This window comes from Diadema antillarum, unplaced genomic scaffold (genome assembly GCF_040938485.1).
Source record: "Diadema antillarum isolate AM-2024a unplaced genomic scaffold, OU_Dant_1.0 seq00001055_RagTag, whole genome shotgun sequence".
Classification (NCBI taxonomy): Eukaryota; Metazoa; Echinodermata; class Echinoidea; order Diadematoida; family Diadematidae; genus Diadema; species Diadema antillarum.
Window position 1 is genome coordinate 743,014 of NW_027271883.1, and position 6,000 is coordinate 749,013.

Genomic DNA, 6,000 nt, shown 5'->3' on the forward strand with positions numbered 1-6,000 from the left:
TTCTGTCGATTAAGCAAGTGTAAACACATTGCCAGGACAGAAAATATGTTTTATGACTAGTAATAGGTCAATAGTATATGATTATTATGTAGTAGTCACTTTAGTTTACGTATTTTTTGTGAGAGAGGCAGAAATGTAAGAAAAACAGGTTTAGGTCAGAGACGTTCTCTGAACAAATAGGATCTGCTCTCAAACCAATATCAATGACCCGCCGTGGCGAATTGGTGCCTATGTTTGTAGCACATTGGTTCCTCAATCCAAATATAATGCCAATATCTTTTAAAAATCAAACCCATTAAATACTGATAAGCAAAGATGTTTACGTCAGAGACGTTACATTGAACATTTTATACATTTTCAACTACTACAATAAGGAGTAGATATTTCATTATTCCAGAGTATATAGCCCTCGTATACATATATCGTTCTAGGTAATTTACGCAATCTAAAGACAATGTTGATTTTATAATTTTGATCAGAGACGTTCATTTGTGCGTACATTGTTCTTCCAGTGCATGATAAATATATTTTAATATCATTTTAACTCTATCTTTTTTCTCTTACAGCAAGATGGGAAGACCGGATGGATTTTAAATGCTCCGAATATTAGAATTTCGTCCTGCTCAGGATCTTTAGGCTCAGTCATGTTCATGGAGCCTATAAGTTCCAGACAACGGCCGTGGTTCTGGCAAGACCGGACGGACATTTTGGAGGTGCCATCTGTTTACAAAATAATGACTATCCCAACCCCTGTTTCAAAAGTTTAAGTGCAAACATTATGGCAAGTTGTGAGGGAATGACAAGCTCAATTTGCCATTAGCATATTCATAATGACCGTTCAAAAACTGTTTCCTGAAAAATTAAGGAAACTTCAAAACGTCATAACTTCATTATTTTTTCTTGAGCCCGTAAGATTTTATTCTTTCTTATCAGCGGCTAGCTCATATCTGGGCTGAAGTTCCCCTGTAATGACTCCTTTTCTCTTAGAAGTAAGGTGAGATGTTGTAGTAGTATTATTTTTGAGGTTTGTAAGCCAAATACATCAGAAAAGGAAAAATACTAACATCTATGATGAAACAAGAAAATGTCTATTAAGAATGTCCCTTTACTTAGTTTCCTCTACAACACTATACTTATGTATCGCCTTCGAGTAGAAAGAAGGATTGATGATCCCCTACCGATGTGAAAGGTAAAATGTGATATTGTAATGTTATCATTGTCAACCTCTTGAAAGAGGTTTTCAGTTCATTTTTGGTCAAACGTTTGCTGTACCACACCGTTGATATTCTTTTGGGTTTGGCGTGTACAATTTATATCTGCCATAGTATACCAAAAAGCACAGCGGAATTTGATGCTTCTAGGATGAGTATAGGTTAATTACAGCTTTCTGAGACGGCATCATAACAGTGGCCCAGGTACGGTCCCTAATAAAAATCCAAACTGGTCTGACATACATATACAATCATATTTGAGGTATAGTGGTCAAATTAAAATAGTATTAGTAAATTCGTGTTTACCTTTGTTATAGATTTGGACTACATTTGAAAGAAAAGATATACAATATTGATAGCATGTGGGCACACCTTCGCATACACCGGAAGGTGAAATACAAAGTAGTGGTCAACATAAACAAAAACAATTCTTGACATATGCCTCGGTAAATGATTTCGCAATGAATGTGGAATGCTGAGTTACGAGCATCTTTTAAAATAGGGAGTTTGGTGTTTAATTCTAGTGATAACTTACAGCCGAAACGTCCCTGATGGAAAAGCAAATGTCTCTGATATAAACAAATAATTTAGGTAAGGTAGTCAAAATTGCAAGTATTTCATGTAATTTTTATTTGTCTGTCATTCAAAAGTGTTGTAAGATATGAATAATATAACAAGGACAGGTTTGTTGTTGATTTTTGGTGTAGAAATCGAAATTCCTCTTACAATTTGGAGGTTTGTAGTTACAATCGGTTATTATGAAAAATAATTCAAGTTGAAATTACCATTCTGAATTGTTCACAAAAGATAAACATGTGTTTAATAAAAAAATGATGTTGTTTGTTCACAAACCTCGTAATTATGGATCAAAGGACATTGTTTTTATTGTCTATGTCTGAGGAACGTCTATGAGTGAAACCTGAACGTCTCTGATCAAAACATGGCTTACTTTCAGCATCTGTAAAGGGCTTTTATGGGGATTTGACCAAACGAAATGCACTAAATTCATTATAAGTATCTAGTGAACATTAACATTTAAACAAATGAGACCCCTGCTATATGTTTTGTTCAAATGAGATGAAAGTGAAGATAAGAATATAAAAATCTCTGCTTTAATGACAAAAACTCCACTTTTACTTTAACTTCCGTGTGTATTAGCTTTTGTAAACTTCACAGGAGTTAAACAATATTTTAGGAACAAATTAACACAGTCTTCAAAAGCATGAATAAGATGAAAATATATTCATTTGAATGTTTTTCTACCCTTCATTTGAATTTTCACTAAAACAATGTTTATTTTAGTCAGAGACGTTCGCCAATATGTCACGCTTCTATCTAATCTTGAATAAAAACAACACCCTTGGAGATATCCCAGTATAATCGGGTTTCCAAGAAAGCTGATATCAATGACATTTGGCTGAGATATATTTATATCAGTAAGTGACGTTTTTTTTTTTTATTTTGACCCCTGATTTGCCCAATTGTACATCGTTCAACGTTTTCACCCATATATATATATATATGAAGGATTTGTTCGCAAAAACCGATAAGTCCATATTTGCCAAATGGAGATATTTGCGATTAAAGGTCAAGAACAATAAAATTATAGAGAATAATAAGAAAATGTTTGCTTCTTTTGACCATAACTTCAAAAATGTACCTGTACATGTAGTGATCAATATATCATTGAAAAGGTACACTGCAAAAACAGTGGTGTTAGATTTAACACCACTGGTGTTGAATCTAACACCGGCCGAACTTCAATAAAGGACCACACCATCTGGTGTTGAAGTAACACCGTCTCTGGTGTTAAAATATCCAACACCCATGGGTGTTAAAGGGTGTAAAAATATACCAACACCAGCCTCGGTGTTTTTTCAACACTGAAGAGAGTGTTAAGAAGTTGACACCATAATGGTGTTCATTTGACATCCCAACACCAGTTATGGTGTAAGTTCAACACCCGTGGTGTTAAAATATACCAACACCAGCTTTGGTGTTGCTTAGATTATTGATAAGTTGACACCACTTTGGTGTTCTTTTGACACCCTTTAACACCAATGACGGTGTAACTTCAACACTATTTGTTGTTAGAATCTATACCCCAACACCTGTCATGGTGTTATTCTAACACTTCAAAGTGTTATAAGTTTGCATTATTTGGTGTTTATTTGACACCACAGAAGTGTTGATTCAACGCTTCAGAGTGAGAAATAAATTCCAAGTGATGCCAACTTATTAACAATTTGAAGTGTCGATACCTCGACATCATTTCACACTCTCCACATTCAATCGCACAAAATAACACAGTAATGTAAGTAGGTGAAAGACAGTCACGTGCTACTAGGTTGATCAAAATATTTAATAAATTCTGTCTGTCACAACAAAACACAATAATTCTATTACATGTAATGAAAGCCTCATCTCTACAATATAAGCATCAAAATGGAATACCTTTGACCCTGTCAGTTGGTTCTTTGATTATCTATGCAAATGAGATACATTATGGCTATTGTAGGCTAAAATATCAAATTTAAATACTCACTCTGAATACCTTTGGCCTTCTTGGCACTATCAAGTTGAATTTTCAAATGAAATTGATACTAGTATTATATTTTCTTGGCTCTATCATTCAAATGTTCAAATTGAATTGCCTACTCAGCTGTATAATTCAAATATTCAACATAGATCATCCAGTCTGGTTGTAAAATGTTAACATAAAAAAAAAAAATTATACTCTTTCTTTTGATCAATGCTATTGAAAGTGATGATACAAGCATGTGAAATTCGGGTCATTTAAATATTCAAATGACACACATAAGGCCTTCTTGGGCCAATATTTTCAACTCGAACTGGATGTAATTGATACCCCACCTAAAACTTAGAGAGTTAGCTCAATTCATGATATTCTTGTATGCCTTTTGTTGAAAAAAAAAGTACAATGTAACAAAAGTTGTTACCATAGCAAGATTACTCAACAGTGAGATCAGTGTGCGACTCATTTTAAGATTACACTGGTTACATGAGCGAAACCTCAAGTCAAATGCTAGAAAACTGAGGGAACTCACCCAATTCACAGTATTTTTTGTTTGATTTTCATTTTAAAAGATGGTTGCCATTACATTAGCACTCTGTTCAATATTTCAGGCCAGATGCTCAGAAACTGAGGGAGATTGCATAATCAACTGTTGTGTAAGTTTTTAATTTGAAAATGTCACTGCCATGATAACACTTTCTTTGACCGATACAAAAGATGACATTTGCACATTAGCGCACTACAGTGGTCACGTGCCAAATTTCAAGTCAAATGCCTAAAACATGAGGGACTTATGAGTCAATCACAATATCTTCGATTGCTTTGTATTAAAAAAAAATAAGTTAGCATGGCAACGCATTGTTTAACATTGACGAGAAAAGTGTTTTGCACATCTAGAATTTATCTTGTCACAATATGTAGGTGTCATATCTCAAGGTTATTGCTAAAAATTGAGAGAGTAAGCTCAATCCACTTGTAGTTTATACTATTCTCATTACAAAATACCATTAACTTGACAACATACTATTTGACAATGACGAAAAATAAAATTTGCACAGGTACATAATACAGTGGTCACATGTGCGAAATTTAAAGTCAAATGCTTAAAATCTGAGGAAGTTAGCTGAATCCACATCGTACTTGTGGATGATTTGTATGAAGATGCTGTTGCCATGGAAACGGATTTATGACCCCCACAAAAAGTGTCTTGCACGATAACATATTATCATAGTGACCATATGTATCAAATTCAAATTTAAATGCTAAAAAAAAAAAGAAACTAAGAGAGCAGCGTGATCCACACAATTTTGTATGATTTGTTTAAAAACTGCAATTGCCATGGCAACAGATTTCTGGACAATCGAATTTCAACAAAATTGATTTAAAACTGAGTAGCTTGATCCACATTCTGTATTTGTAATCTTTATGAAAATTTGATGTTACCATGGTAATGCATTACTCCATACTGACACATGTAAACTAGGACATGTAAAAATTACAAGGTCGTTGTTCAATGTTCCCTGGACTAAAGGTAATCACCTCCTCATCAAAAACTGTCATAGACTAATGGAGAGTACTGCTTCATCAACTGTATACAACTTGTATCATCAGTCTCTATCTCGGTTCCTCCATAGAACTGGACTTGGAGTATCTTCACAGTTTCATTGTCACAATGATGATTCTTCAAGTGTCTTCTAAAACCATTGAACGTATCAAATTATGTCCGTACACAGGCCCCCTGGGCGCAATTTATTGTTTGTCCATCACTCAGTCCATGTTCGTATGGCAAACAGTGAAAAAAAAAGCAGTTTCAGTGGGAACTCCTAAAGAATGCATCACTTCATTATCTATTTGAAAGTTTAGATCTCGGTTCACGAACTCGGGGTAATTCCAAATGTCCAAAGGTTGATGAGAGGTTTTGCATACCGTAGACAAAACACATATTTAATGTGCTTTGAACAATGTGTCGAAGGCACTCTGAATGATATCACCAGGGCAGGGTAGTACCAAGTGGTCAACAATAAAGTAATATTGGTACACATGTATGTTATCCTTCTGACGTCCTCTGTCAAGCAAGCTGCATCTTCTGATCTTCAAGCAAGCAAGCTGCATCAAGTGAAGAGCTGCATCTTCTTCTGCTTTCCCTCTTCAAGTGGTGATCAAAACTAGCATCAGGCTGAAAATGTAAGGAAACAATGAAAAACAAACAGACATTGTATGAATCTATTACAAATAAAAACTAGACAAATTTGA